The sequence below is a fragment of the Gossypium hirsutum genome, chromosome D11 (genome assembly GCF_007990345.1).
Source record: "Gossypium hirsutum isolate 1008001.06 chromosome D11, Gossypium_hirsutum_v2.1, whole genome shotgun sequence".
Lineage (NCBI taxonomy): Eukaryota > Viridiplantae > Streptophyta > Magnoliopsida > Malvales > Malvaceae > Gossypium > Gossypium hirsutum.
In genome coordinates, this window is record NC_053447.1 from 40,334,937 (window position 1) to 40,352,114 (window position 17,178).

Consider the following 17,178-nt stretch of genomic DNA (forward strand, 5'->3'; position numbering starts at 1 on the left):
ACATCATTTATGAGTTAAGTAATTTTATTGGTTAGGTTATTATTTATTTATTTTCTTAGATAATTTTAAAGAGTTTTATTAGGATTCAATTATTCTTTAAAGATTTTTATTAGGATTCAATTACTATTGAAAGAGTTTTATTAGGATTCAATTACTCTTGTAATTTGCCTATAAATAGGCTTGTTTTCTACACATTGAGGGAGGAATAAAAAGAAGAGTATTTGTTTTCTTTCAAATTTGTGTGAGGCAAATTTTTTTAGAGTAGAGTGATTCTTCTCTTGCTATTTAGTTTGGAGTTTGTTACTTTCGAGGGTGTTTCGGAGTTGCAAATATTCAAATTTCTTTCCCGTTCATCGGTGTTTCTAGAGGTTCTTCTTCTAGGGGTTTCGTAGGGAGCCGCTCAATCATTGGCGTTTTTGGTTACAAGTTAACCAAGGGTTCCATAGGGCAAATCTATCCTTTTTATTTATTTATTTATTTATTATTTAACTAATTTTATTCTCGTTTTATTTCTAATTTGTGTTTCTCTTGTGTCTAGATCCGGGATTCCGCATCAAAGAATCTCTGTGGGAATGTCGGAATAAGAAAGGCTTAAATAAAGTTCCTATAAACACGTGTGTAGTACTAAGTGCAGGCTACTACGGGTATCGATAGATAATGGTCACATGTGTAGTACTATGTGCAGGCTACTATGTGTACCAGAAGGCTTTGGTCACGTGCGTAGTACTATATGCAGGCTACTACGTGAACCGAAAAGTTTGATCACGTGTGTAGTTCTATGTGAAGGCTACTACGTGTGTCAAATGATAATAATTACACGTGTTCATCAGGATATGAGTATTGATAAACAAATATGAGTATGTAATTGAAGTGTGAAAATTTTCTAAAGAGTAAATGGAGTGATGAGGTTTCGTACTGTGCTTACAAAATAAATTGTTGTAATGTTATGTAAATGAGTGAAATTGAAACAGAACAGATTCGAATAGTGGAAGTGATGTTAGTTTGAAAAATCACCAAAAATTGTAGAAATTGATTTATTGGTTTAATGAGATATGGAATCAAAGCTTAATGAGTCTACTTTCATATAAAAGAAGTAGATCAAGCAAAAGAGTTGTATATTTTGAGATATTTTAATTTTAGTGAGGCAGGGTCGGATTGATTTCGGAATCCCTTGTTCTGACTTAGAAAAATCATTAAAAATTGTAAAAAAACAAATTATGAGATATAATTTATATTCGTAGAATCTTTAATGAGTCTATTTTCAAAAAAAAACAAATGAAAATATCATCCAAATTTCGTACAGTGATATAATTCATTTTTAGTGAAGAGAGGTTAGAGATGTTTAGCAGTGAAACAGGGGTGATTTAAAAGAATAAACTGTATTAATTGGCCAAGTCAAAAATTCTGAAAGTTTTTTGATAATATGGTATATGAGTCTAGTTTCACGAAAAATTTACAGAATTTAATTTCGAGTTCCATAGCTCTGGATAAAAATAATTTTGTGATTGCGATGCAGAAAAACAATTTGCTGGAATTTGAATAAATATCAAATTTATGGTTGATTAAAATTATGTTATCCATGGAAACATGTTTTAAATTTGTTTATCAATTAAATACGTACTTACTAAGCTATATGCTTACTTCTCTTTCTTTTTTTCTTGTTTTATAGTGTTTTAAATCATCTCGGAATTTGGACAGAGTCGGGGATCATCCACACTATCTACATCTTTTGGTATTTTGAAACCAATATTTCTGAATTATGGCATGTATAGAAGACTTAATGTTAATGTGATGTATATATATACTAATTACTACTTAGCTTAAAATGTTAACGTATATTAATTGATAGGTTGTTTTTTTTAAAAATGCTAGCGAGGTTACTTTGAATGTCGTGAATGATTTAATTATGTTTATGTATATAGCTGTATTAGTTGAAATATTGAATTGGTTTGAGATTGCATTTTGAAAATTTGCAGGAGGGATTACACATTTGTAAAAGGGATTATGTCAAAAATTTTATAAAAAAGGAAAAAAAACTCTGATTGTATGAAAATATGTATTTTATGTTTGATAATACTTTTTACCCTGTTTAGGCGATGAACACGGGTAAGAGGTGTTACAGTATTCATTGATGATATCCTAATTTATTCATGAGACGAGGTAAAGCATGCCGAACATTTGAGAATTGTTTGGCAAACTTTGCGTGCAAACAAATTGTTCGCTATGTTTAGTAAATGTGAATTCTGGCTTCGGGAAGTCAGATTTTTGGGACATGTTGTATCAACCGAGGGCATCATAATTGATCCGAGCAAAATTTCAGCTGTTTCTGTTTGAAAGCCTCCGATAAATGTATCTAAGGTTAGAAGTTTTCTGGGTTTAGCTGGATATTATAGAAGACATGCTAAGGGATTCTCGATGATTGCTACACCGTTGACGAGATTATTGCAGAGAGATGTTAAGTTCGAGTGGTCTGAGAAACGTCAGCAAAGCTTCAATAATTGAAAGCATTGTTAACCGAGGCACCGGTGTTAGTTCAGCCTAAGTCGAGTAAAGAATTTGTGATTTATAGGGATGCATCGTTGAATGGATTGGGCTGTGTGTTAATGCAAGAGGGCAAAGTGGTAGCGTATGATTCAGGACAATTAAAGTTGCACAAAAAGAATTATCCGACACATGATTTAGAGCTCGTAGCAATTGTTTTTATTTTGAATTTGAGACAGCGTAGATGGCTCGAGCTATTGAAAGAATATGAGTTGGTCATTGATTATCATTTGGGAAAACTAATGTAGTTGCTGATGCTTTGAATAGAAAGTCTCTATTTTCTTTGCGAGCATTGAATACACGATTGACGTTGTCTGGTGATGGTTCGATCTTAGTTGAGTTGAAAACTAGACCGATGTTTTTGCAGCAGATTTGCGAATATCAGAAATGCTATAATGTGTTGATAGCTAAATGGAAATGGAATGAATCGACTCCTAATTCATATTTTTATATTGGCTCTGATGATAGTTTGTACTTCAAAGGAAAAATTTACGTTCCGAGAAATTCAGATCTTGTTCAGAAGATTTTAAAGGAAGCTCATAACAGTAGCTTATCTGTTCATCCTGGTAGCAATAAGATGTATAATGATTTGAAACAAATGTACTAGTGGCCAGGTATAAAACGAGAGATTTCTGAGTTTGTATCAAGATGTTAAGTGTGTTAGCAAGTTAAAGCTGAACATCACGTACCTTCTAGTTTGTTACAGGTAGTGATGATTCAAGAGTGGAAATGGGAGTGCGTCACAATGGATTTTGTATCGGGATTGCCTTTGTATCGTAGAAAGAAAGATGAAATTTGGGTCATTGTTGATCATCTGACGAAGTCCCCGCAGTTTATTCCAGTGCGTAAAAATTATTCTCTTAAGAGATTAGTCAAGTTATATGTTGTTGAGATTGTCAGATTGCACGGGGTGGCAGTTTTTATCATTTTTTATAGAGATTCGCGATTTATGTCACGATTCTGGAGCAAGTTGCATGAGGATCTAGGTACTCGTTTGCATTTTAGTACCACGTTTCATCCTCAGAGCGATGGTCAATCTAAGCGAGTGATTTAGATACTCAAAGACATGCTTCGATGTTCTGTTTTAGAGTTTGAAGGCAACTGGGAGAAATTTCTACTGTTAGTTGAATTCGCGTACAACAATAGTTATGAATCGAGTATAAAGATGGCATCGTACGAAGCTTTATATGGTCAAAAGTGCCGAACTCCATTGTATTAGATTGAGCTCAGTGAGAAAAAGTTTCACGGGGTTGATTTGATACAAGAAACTGAACAAAAGGTTAAAGTTATTTGAGACAGTTTGAAAGCAACTTCAGATCGACAGAAATCTTACGTGGATTTGAAACAAAAATTTATTGAATTTCAAATTGGCAATAAAGTGTTCTCGAAAGTCTTGCCCCGAAAGAAAGTTCTATGGTTTGGTCGAAAGGAAAGCTTAGTCCACATTTTATCAGGCCGTATGAGATCACTGAAAGATGAGCTCTGTATCATGCTTTATCAGAATTTCATAATTCAAAACAACATAAACTCATATTCAAAATAATTTAGAAGAAGATGTGATACCCCTTTACTTTTTATACTTACACATCATCATAATAGATACCTATCTTGACAAACCGATACACATCTATTTTTCATGGAAAACCCTTAAGACTTTATTCAATTCTTATTCTGGAGTATATCAATGCCTTATATTGGTTATAGTTTTTATAGAACTACTACAAACTTACTCATATCTTACTATAGAGACAGTCATTTAGATTCATAGTTTACCACATATTCCTGACAGTTCACACCACATAGACTTAGTAGAATACACTATAAAAGCAATAAGATAGAACACTCCATTAAGGCGATCCATTAAAAATTTGCCACAAATGCATCCATTTTAGAGTTCGCCACAAAGGCTATTCTTTTCATTGTTCACCACAAAAGTTATTCTTTACTGTTGTGTTTACGATATGAATTTGCTAAACTCACATTATGTGAGGTTTTCCCATCATAGTCCTGGGACACACAGAGAATCCCATGGGGTAATCACCATTCCTTAGTTCTTTTCAAAAGATGACATGGCCATGCAGTTTTCCTTCAGAGTTCATATCAGAATTCGTGTTTTTAGTTCCGATGGACTTTATTAGACACCACCGTGTTGAACAGACACTGACTCTCTTAATAGACTCTTCATGCATTGATACAATCTAAGTTCAACCTTTTACTTCACTAGTATACACCCAAACAGAACACACATCTCATAACATACATTTTAGACATATACATACTTAGCAATACTTCAATGTTTCAATACACATACACTAATCATCACATACTATACTCTTCATGACTTCAGATCCATAGTTCAATAAATTTTATATAGATGACTCACAATGTAACAGTATATATGTAGGAGTTAGTATAGAACTCACCTGACACCCGCATACAGTAGCTTGAACTCCAGATTCAAACTTTCATCTTGAAACCACAGCAACCATTTCTTACAAAACATAGGAACACCATTACTACTCTTATACATACAAGTTGCTTATCATTTCAATCGCTATCAATCCCATGTAGAAACCTTATACTTACAGTCTCACTATTCAATTACCAAATGCAAATTTTCCAATTTAGAACTTAACATGTAGAGTTGAAATACTTACCCTGATGCGAAGCAACAACTAATCATAAAAGAACCTTAGCCTCTAGATCACCGAGGTAGGATGCATTCCGATTTAAGTAAGGTTTTTGTAGATACCACCTAGGGAAGAGAAAGAAGAAGAAAGAAGAACCTTTTTTAGAACACATTCTAACCTACAAATATGACTCATCTTACTTAGTGGAATTTAACTGACATGAACCTCGTTACGCATTGAAATAATGAGTCATGATTTTAATTTACCCGGTCATTCTTAACAGGATCTGACTCTCAAAATAGAATAAAAGGATATAATTCTTGAATACGAAACAATCCTAGAAAGGAACCTACATTTTATAACATCGAGAGCCAATTTCTATAAAGATGTTACAACTCGAAAAGTTTGGAAAAATAAGAAAAATAACTGTGACCCATTATCTACAAGGGAAATAGGAACTATTCGGTGTAAGGCCAATCACCACACTCACAGACTCAAAAAGGAAAAACAAGAGAGATAAGATTGAAAGGTTTTTGAACGCCACAAGAACAAATCTTGGTAAGTTCGATTTAGTTATTAAAGAATAAAGAGATATCTCTCAAATATATAATAAAAATGTTCATTAGCCTATTACAGCAAAAATGACCGAATATATATAGGCCTTAGCACATGAATGGTCATTTCGACCAATAATAGGGTTACATGTATTAAAGGGGACATTAAACTTAAATTCATGTTTCCTCAAATATTCAAAGTACAGATGACTAGCCATGTTCATTCTCCTTGTCGTCCATGCACCTTGGTATTGATTATGGTGTTTGCATTTAATGCATTAGAGAAGAATGCATGCGTGCTTAATGGTTAAGTTTTTCTTCAAAGGTTACATACTTCTCCTATGGTGGACAGTGGTCTTTATTGTGTATGAAAGTGTTCAAGAGGAATCTTTTAGAATGCTTTCAAGGGTCTCGTTCGTCTTCCATTTGGATGATGGCAATTCAAGAGGTAATGTTTGGCTGAATAGTCACCTTCACGTCAAATGAACAACTCCCTTTTATGTGTGGACACCATTGATTCCCTTTGGCATAATCGATTAGTCCCTTTGTAATTCATAAAAGGTGGCCGACCATTGGTACTCCTATGATAGATTAGGACACCTTAAACACACTAATTAATATGTAATAAAATTGGACACAATAATGACACCATAACCAAAACTTATTTTAAGACATATTAAAACTATGTAATAACAAGACATAAATTAAATAGTAAGACAATTATTAAATAAACTTTAAATTAAATGTTGTGGAATTTAAATAAGCTAAAATGGATGGTTGGGCCTTAAAACCCCACATGAAAAATGTTGCATAGGCTTGGGACTTTATCAGAGGCCCAATATTGATTAGACTTGTCATGTTCGGCCCAAATTTGCTAGATCAAGCCCACAAATGCATCCTTAAACTTTGTAGCTCTAGCCTACGTCATAAGCCCACAAGGTTAAAAAAGAGGATACTACAACAAGTTCACAACCATATTCTAACCATGCCACAATAACATATTCACGCTTTATTACTATAAAACTAGCATATACTCTCATGTACAGTTACACTCAACTTATATGCAAATATTTCATTTTACAATAATTTTTCAAGACTATACATTCTATACATTCTTTAATAACTCACAGGTCTAGCACATATATTCACATGCATTCACAAGTTAAATGAAAATAACCTAAATCACAGTTACATAAGAAATTTACTATGAGAACATACTAGCATTTTCATGAAACTTAAATAAACTCATTTAGCATATTATTTATATGTTTATGCAACAATCTCACATCGTATTATCATAATAAATAATATCACATTTAAACAATAATTTGGCACTTGAGGCTATGAAACATAAAAGTTGGCTCTATCACCACACATCGGATCTCCAACACACCAATTGACTCATAAAGTCGAACATATCCCAAAAAATGAAGCATAAAGCTAACACTCTCCAACACACCAAACATGTCTCATTGAATGGAGTTAACTTACATTCCCTTATCTCTCCAACCTGTCCTAAGGCCTAAATGCCCAAAAACACAATACATATAGGTGAGTACTCACAATCCTATGGCATGCCAACTATATCCAACGGTTTCAAGATAACACAAGGCCAAAATATCCCCAATCACACATTTTTAATTACTGATTTAATGGACATCATCTCTGTTCATATTCATCAATTTACATAACAACTTGTACACAATGCATGCTTATTGTATTCACATTTAATTGCACTTGAAGTGCCACAATAATGCTCATTGAGCTATCACATATCCGACCACACATGTGTGCATTAAAATCAGTACATCATATATCACATACAAGTTTTCTCACATATTACCTGTCATAATAATATCACATTCCATAATTCAACACATATATACTTACCGAAATTCCGCTCGCTTTCACTACATATTTGCATTAATAGTATATCACTATGTCTGTCATTTGGCATGTATATACGCCTAGAATACAATACAATTCACAATAGTCATCACACATGTCTCATATCACAATATCGTATCACAATAATCAATCCACAATTATTCAAATAATCACATAATTTGCCAAAATAAAGCAAGGGAAATAGAAAGCTTACAGTCAGAACTTAGTATAGGGGTTTAGGCTATTCCTAAGCTCCTATTTAACACTATGAATCGTTTCTACAAGTAGTGATTCCAAACACTCACCGTTCACTTTTTCCCCTAATTGTCAAAAGGTTAAACTAGCTTTTCCTTACCTTTCGTCTTGCTCGTACAAGGCTCCAATAGTTCCGTTGCTTCACACATAATAACCACACAGTACACACAATCAACAATTAGCCAAAGACTCACTTCAAACAATCAAAAGAAAAGCCTAAGCTAAATTCTCTTGTAATTGAAACTTTCGACATAGCAAACTTGAATTTCAATTATCCCTGTCTATAACTAACCTTTTTACCTAAAATTGATTTTTTTTCTTCTAATTATTTATGTACGACTAGTTCACATGTTTAAACTACTCAAAACTACTCAATTCATGATATCAAAATTTTTGACATGTTTATGGAAATTTTCACGAAAATTCATTAAAACGTTGGAAATCTTTAACGAAACTTTAAAGTAAGTTTATAAACCTTTTAATCATGTCAAAAATGATTGAAGAACACTTTGAAACCAAATATTCACCCAAAATCCTGAAATCCATGAATAATGACCGAATTTTTTACTTTTATTTAAAACACGCGATTTAACGGCTAAAAATTCAATTTAAAGGATCAAATAACATCAAAATCTAATAAGGAATCAAATTGTTACATTAGTTGACGAAAACCAAACGTTTGATTAAAAACCCAAAAATTCAACAATGGAGAAATCCATGGTGTTCTTGGATGTTTTTCTTGAAATACTATGGAGATTTATGGCTTGGAGAAAGATTGAAATCTAAGGAATTAAGTTTGGGAATCAAAATTGAATAAGAGGAGCTTTGGAATGCAATGGACAAAAAATTAAAAATATGGAGAAGATACTAATGTGGGTTTTATAAAGATGAACGGGAAAATAGGGTGAAAATAAAAATTTGGTTTAATTGCCTTTTAAAAACTCATAATTTAGACCATTTTACAAATCAGTCCTTATTTCAAAATTGAAAGTCTTTTAAACATTATTTTCTAAAATTGTTTTAATTTCCAAAATGCCATAGACAATAATATTTTCGAATACCATGCTAAATAAAATATCTATCTCACTAAAGCTAAAACCCTCATTTAGCCCTTGAAACTTTTAAGCCCAATTTCGGGGTGTGACAATTCTTCCCCTCTAAAAAGAATTTCATCCTCAAAATTCCATGCTAACACGTCACTTGCTTTATTACAAAATATGCTATTTCAACTTTTAAACCAACCATCACACTTTCACTACACACTCTAATTCCTATTCTCCTTAACTTCCTACTGCTTTTCCTTAAAGATTCTATTCACTACCACAAACTATTCTATGGTAACTTTGCTAATAGATTCATCTATTCACTACGAAAATTTTGTCTAAAGAACTTGTAACTGATGTTCCTAATTTAATAGTCTCTATCAGGATTCTCTACCTATTAGCTAAGTCACTCAAAATTTATGAAGGCATAGAAACTAAATCTACACCACGTTTCCACTACACTACTCTATTGAATCTCTCGAAGCAACCACCATAGTGCTCTGCTGCCTGGTCTGGCTCGAATGAAACCTTCAACAAGCACTCCTACTAGAATTTCTAACTTACTAGCTAACACACTCAGAACATAAGAATACATTCGCACTCACATTAAAACGTCTATGAGGCATACCATCTAATCCAACATACACAAACAAAACCAAAGGTGTGAGTGGCAGGAGAAATGATCCAAATTACATCCCTGCAAGAAAACTTTAGGATTAAGGCAATGTGTTCCCATTCCTACCCCACATGCAAATCAATCAGAGATATTTTCAATCAATTTAAGCCATCCGAGTAACTTAAAAATTTGGGTTTCTGGATCTATGGGTTGCAAAACCCCAATCAGTACTTCAATTACTTAGGTCCGAGTGTTAAATAACTTAAGCTCTAGTTTCACCAAATGTAACATTCTATACCTAGGCCGGTCAGCGACCCCAATATCAGGATGTCACACCACCTTCACACATCATAAGCATTACAAATGGTCTCATTATTAAGCAGACATCTACCAATTTATATTCTGAATAATTACAAGTCACACATATCCCCGTCATCATTAAAACATGCTCAACATTCATCAAATGAACTTAAAACGAGAATTAAACATGCTTTTATACCAAAAAAGAAAAGAAAAATTATTCATGTAGGTGTCGATACTGAATCAAAGGTATCGATATTTATTTCAAATGGTATCGGTACTGCTTGGAAAATTGATACCAAAACAACATTCTATTTCTCGCTTAAAATCAAATCTCAAAATTTATTGGTACCTTTCACAAAATATCATTATTCTACCTCGAATATCGATACTCGTGGTACGGTATCGATACCAAATTATGTTATAAACTTCATGCACTTTTGAAAATCAATGAGGTATCAATACTAAATACACGATTATCAATACCTCTGCACAAAACAAAAAAAAAAACCCAAAATAGGGTATTTAACACAACCGTGCCTATACCAATCCAACATGCATCTATGACTTCAAATTTCAATCATCAAAAGTATCAGAACTTGCAGTTCCATGAAACATCAATAAGTTAAGCTAACAACCCAATGAACTATTATCAAACATCCATAATTTCTACAAATAATAATACTAAGAAAACATCTAAAACATCATGGCAATAAACAACCAACAATTCTACCACATTGTCTTATTCCCAGACTTCAAAGAATAATAATATCATCACCTACACAAAAACTAAAGCCTAATTTGGATCACTTCCTTTGTATCCCTACACCACATACACTGCAAACGCTAAATATCTACAATGGTTAGAGAGAGTGGGTATGCTTAAACAAGCTCACTGAATGCAAGAATAACCACAAAGTATACACAACATCAAAGGTTAAACAAGAGCATACTACAACACTTTCACAACCATATTCTAACCATGCCACAATAGCATATTCACGCTTCATTACCATAAAACTAGCATATACTCTCACGTACAGTTACATTCAACATATATACAAATATTTCATTTTATAATAATTCATCAAGGCTAAACATTGTATAAATGCTTTAATAACTCACAGGATAAATGCTAACGACCCAAACCATAGTTAAATATGCAATTTACTATAAGAACATACTAACATTTTCATGAAACTTAAATAAACTCATTTAGCATATTATTTACATGTTTATGCATCCATCTCACATCGTATTATCATAATAAATAAAATCACCTTTAAACGATAATTTGGCACTTGAGGCTATGAAACATAAGAGTGGGCTCTATCATTACACATCAGATGCACAGATCTCCAACACACCAATTGACTCATATAGTTGAACATATCCCAAAAAGTGAAGCATAAAGCTAACACTCTCCAACACACCAAACATGTCTCGTTGAATGGAGGTTAGCTTACATTCCCTTATCTCTTCAACTTGTCCCAGGGCCTCAATGCCCAAAAATACAATACATATAAGTGAGTACTCACAATCCTATAGCATGCCAACTATATCCAACGGTTTCAAGAGATCACAAGGCCAAAATATCCCCAATTACACATTTTTAATTACTGATTTAATGCACATAATCTCTGTTCATATTCATCAATTTACATCACAACTTGTACACAATGGATGCTTATCAGATTCATATTTAATTGCACTTTAAGTGCCACAATAATGCTCATTGAGCCATCACAAATTCGACTACACATGTGTGCATTAAAATTAGTACATCATATATTGCATACAAGTATTCTCACATATTACTTGTCATAATAATATCACATTCCACAGTTCAACACATATATACTTACCGAAATTCTTCTCGCTTTCGCTACATATTTGTATTAGTAGTATATCATTACCACTATCATTTTGCATATATCATGCCTACAACACAACACGATTCACAATAGTCATCACACATGTTTCATATCACAATATCGTGTCACAATAATCGATCCATAATTTTCACATAATCACATAATTTGCCAAAATAAAGCAAGGAAAATAGAAAGCTTACACTTGGAATTTAGGATAGGGGTTTAGGTTATTCCTAACCTCCCATTTAACACTATGAATTTTTTCTAGAAGTAGTGATTCTAAACACTCATCGTTCACGTTTTTGCCTAATTTTCGAAGGGTTAAACTAGCTTTTCCTTGTCTTTGAACATGTTTATGGCAATTTTCACAAAAAATTATTAAAATGTTAGAAATCTTCAATGAAACTTTAAAGTAAGTTTAGAAACCTTCTACTAATGTCAAAACTAATTGAAGAACACTTTGAAACCACATTTTTACCCAAAATCCTGAAATCCATGATTAACGACCAGGTTTTCGGCTTTTATTTATAACATGCGATTTAACGGTTAAAAACTCAATTTAAAGGATCAAATAACATAAAAAAACTAACAAGGCATTGAATTGTTAAATTAGTTGATGAAAAACCAAATATTTGATCAAAAACCCAACAAACCCAAAAATTCAACAATAGAGAAATCCATGGTGTTCTTGGATGTTTTTCTTGAAATACTATGGAGATTTATAGCTTGGGGAATTATCAAAATCTAAGGAATTACGTTTGGGAATCAAAACTGAATAAGAGGAGCTTTGAAATGCAATGGACAACACAACAAAAATATGGAGAATAGACTAACGTGGGTTTTATAAAGATGAAGGGAGAAAATAGGGTGAAAATTAAAATTTGGTTTACTTGCCTTTTAGAAAATCATAATTTAGAACCTTTTACAAATCAGTCCTTATTTCAAAATTGAATGTCTTTTGAACATTATTTTCAAAAATTATTTTAATCTCCAAAATGCCATAGACAAAAACATTTCCGAATACCATGCCAACGAAATTCCCGAGCTCACTAGAGCTAAAATCCCCATTTAACCCTGGAAACTTCTAGGCCCAATTTTGGGGTGTGAAATCAATTGAATATTGTGTTAGAATTATGTATTCAAATTGTTCTATCTACATAGCGCCGAACTAATCTTGTGTATGCGGCATGCTCAAGCATCGTTTAGTTATTTTATTTCCTTGTTTTTGCGTGTGTTTTATTTTGTTGCTTGTGGACGAGGAATAACTTACGTGTGGAGAGTTTTGATCTGCCACAATTTGTTATGGCAGATTAAGGTCTTTTCGACACTTAATGATATTTTTTATGTGTTTTTATATGTTTTTATTTTATGTTTGGTTTTTATTATCTCAAGTATAATTTATGCAAAATAAACATTTTTACTCAATTTTGAGTAATGTCATGACCTAATAGGCCACTATGGGCCTAAGAATGATTTAACAACTTCATTTAGTATGTAGGACATTATTTTCGGGCTTAGAAGATGAAAGATGACTGTAGCGTCACGACACCGAGGAGTGGTGTTGCAACATCAGACTTCGAAGCCACATTATTCCCATTCGAAAGGCAGTGTTTCGACACCAGGTGATAATTAGAAATTTTAATTATGGGTATTTTAGTCCACACAATGAAATGTAATAAGAATTTTTGGCTGCTAATCAACCCTAATTAGGTCAGAACATAAACTCTATAAATATGCATGTTTAGCCCCATTTTATGTGGCTTGGCCAAGTGAGCCACTTAGTTTCAAGTTTTTATTTCAATTTTTATTTTCTTTCAATTTAGTCTTGTAAACAATTTTTGTTCTTGTTTAACTTGAATTCGGTTTTGATTCAAGCTTTCAATTTAATAATTTTGATTTATTTCTTTTTGGTTTCCAATCACAATCGAAATTATCTTTGGAACTTTTAAAGGAAATCCAGCATTCATGCACAAATCGACATTCAAACTAATTTAATTTCTTATTCCCTTATTTTATTTAATTTACTGTTTTGTATGTTAAATATGAGTTTAGAGATTATTGCACCTAGATCCATGAGGGGCTAATTTCCTTAGGGAGATTAACGAACGAATGTGTGACTAATTAATGGTTGAATTAGAGTTTAAATATGAGTTAGTTGATTTACATTATGTGCAATTGAAACCTAGGAAGTGACGACCCTAAGAACTAATTTAGGATAAACGAGATCGAGAGATAAGTTGACCGAGTAAACCATAATCTATCCCGATCGAGAAAGTGAAGTCGAGAGTTAATCTTCTCTTTCCTTAACTTGATTTAATTTCGATAAAACCCGAGTTCTGAATTTAATTAGGAACCCTGAAGTGAGTTAATATTCTATTTGCTTAACTTGATTTAATTTCGATTGTTATTTGGTTGTTGTTAATTTTAGTCAATTTATGTTATATAAATTCGTTACCTTTAAATTGGCTTTTCGTAATATAAATTTAGATTAGTACTATTAGCCCTATTAGTGTAGAAAATTAATTTAAGTTTAATTCAACCTCCCTTGGGTACAGTCTTCGGAATGATTCCTGGAGTGTTTTGTTGTAACATTCTTTATTATATTACAACTTGACCTGTATAGTTGCGGACACCACTGTTTAATTATATATTTATTTTTTGCAGTATTTCCAGTCCAGACGTTCGCATGTCTGACGACGGTTAGCAACTTCCTTTCAAAATAATAATAATAATAATAATAATAATAATAATAATAATAATAATAATAATAATGTAAAGCATGATATGTGGTGTAGTGGTTGCTCACCTCATCCCTTAATTATAAGGTTAGGGGTTGGATCCCCACCCATGGGAAGGGAACACATTTCATGTTCAATTGTTTACCCCTTTGGAGAGTACTCGTGACGAGGAGATTAGTCACTACTACCGATAGCAAACACCTGGTTTAAACCAAAAATAATAATGAAATTTAAAACTTCCATAGTTCAAATAGTTAAATATATTACAAGGTTCTTAAAATTTAATTGTGTTCAAATTACAAAAAATTGACATGTGGCAAAGAAAGAAAGAAAGTATTTGTAGTGGGGAAAGTCGCAACATAAACCCTTCCTTCTTTTATATATATATAATTTGTAATGGTGTTCTGCAAGTTTTGTTTTCATGATATAATTTCAATTTTATTATATTCAATAATTCAACTTACAAATTTTATGAAAATTTTAAATATTTAATTATTACATACAATTAGCTCGTGTACGGGTAAACAAAACTAGTATTATATATTACAAGGTTCTTAAATTTTTAATGTGTTCACACTATAAAAATTTGATACATGGCATGGAAAGAAAGAAAGTATTTATGGAGGGAAATTTGCAACATAAGCCCTCCAACTTTTTACATAATTTTAATGGTATTATACGAGCTATATTCGCATAATAACTCCTTTCAATTTACTTATATTCAATAATTCAATTTACAATTTTACATAATAAGTCATTGTAAAATTTAAAATCGTTTAAAAAAACCTTTTACCTTTATTACTATTTTTACAAATTAAATACACTATTAAAATTGAAATAGATATTTAAAAATATAAACAATGTTACAATAAATTATTTTGTGGTCACAATATTTAAATTTAATTAACAATCTACATTCACTAATTAATAATTAAAATTAAGTTAAAAATCTATATATAAAAATAGAATTTTACGCAATTTACTATTATAATATTTTTATTTTAAAAATAATTTAAAAATATTATTTACTTAAATTAAATCTAATATCAATTATTAATATTTTATTAAACTTATAAATTACTATATTTTAATTTCGTAACCATATTATTAATGAAATATTACAAATTTTATGAAATATTTTAAGAAATAATTAAACGTAATTTAACTAATACATACAATCAACCATTTGATTGTATCGGTAAAGAAAACTAGTTAATTATATATTATAATGTCTTAAGTTCCCAACTAATGTAGACAGTTTAGTTTTTTGCCATGTGGATGCCTAAAATTTAGATATAGGATTTCTTTATTCTTGGGCATTTTACCAAAAAAATCCTTTTTTTTAAATTACCAAAATGAGCCCATTATTTAATTATTTACCAGAATGGTCCATTTTCCGGCAAATCGCGTCCACTTTAGTGCGATGTCAGGGGACGCGTCAGGAAATTGCGGCCACATCAGCAACTCGCGTTGACGTGGCCGCGATTTCCTGAGCCACGTAGCGCGTTCCGGGGGACGCGATTTTGCGGTTTTTCCCACGTTAGGTTTTTTCGGCTTTTAGGGCTTAGGGTTCAGGCTTTTTAGGGTTTTTAGGTCTTTGAAGAAATAATTTCGAGTTGACGTTTCTGATCAAATAATATAAAATCACTTTTAGCAGGATGCTATTTGAGAAGAATTTGTAAAATCGCGCCCTTGTGGACGTGCTTTTGCTACAGTCGATCATGGAAGAAATAATTTTTTTTTACGTTTCTGGGAAAATAATATAAAATCGCTTCTTGCAGGATGCTATTTGAGAAGAATTTGTGAAAATCGCGCCCTCGTGGATGCGCTTTTGCTACAGTAGCATGTTTGGGCTGAGGCTATAAATTAGGCAGAAAATATTCTCAGAATGCATAAGTCACAGCAGAAACAATTTAGAGAGGCTAAGAAGGTTAGAGTTTCAAATATGAGTGAACATATTAGTGTTGTTATTTACTACGATGGTGAGGTTTGCCACACCGAGAATGGTGTTGTTTTTTTGTCAGAGAATACAGTGCCACTGGTTTTTAACCAGAACATAGATTTGACAGAACTTCGTAAAAGAATTAGGCGTAAAATTTTCGAAACGACGCCAATGAAAGTTCTGTCCATCACGTATCGATTTTGTTCTTCTGTTGATCCGGTGACATATGGCTCGTTCGACATAAAAGTTGCTCGTAGCTTGGAGGCAATGGTGCAGACTCATCTTGCTAGTGGAGCACCTTATATTGAGTTATATGTACAATTTACATTGCCAACTGATGTACTTACGACTGGTGTTCGAGATGTATACACGAACCCTGGCCGACACTCGGTTAGCGGGTTACAAAATACGGAACAACCCATGTTCGGTAGCGGTGTCGAATGCACAGCCCCGTAAGACACTCTGTCAGTGGATGGGACATGTACGTCGGTGGCTCGACGTTTGATGCTGGAAATATGTACTGGAGAACGGTATCAAGTTCTAGTGGGTGGCAGTCTACGTCCAATTGGGGACGTTATCAAATGCCCAAAAGAAGGGATGACGTACTCCCTACGACGTCAATCGGTGAGGGGACCTCGTACGCTGCAGATGATTGTGGGTTAGAAGATGACTCTGATGTGGATCCACCTCGAGAGCCCGGGCCGAATGGTGCAGAAGTTGCCTTATTTTTTGAACCGGAGCCTATTCCAACAGAACCTGAAGATGCTGAAAGGAGTTCAGATGAAGAAGAAAATCCAC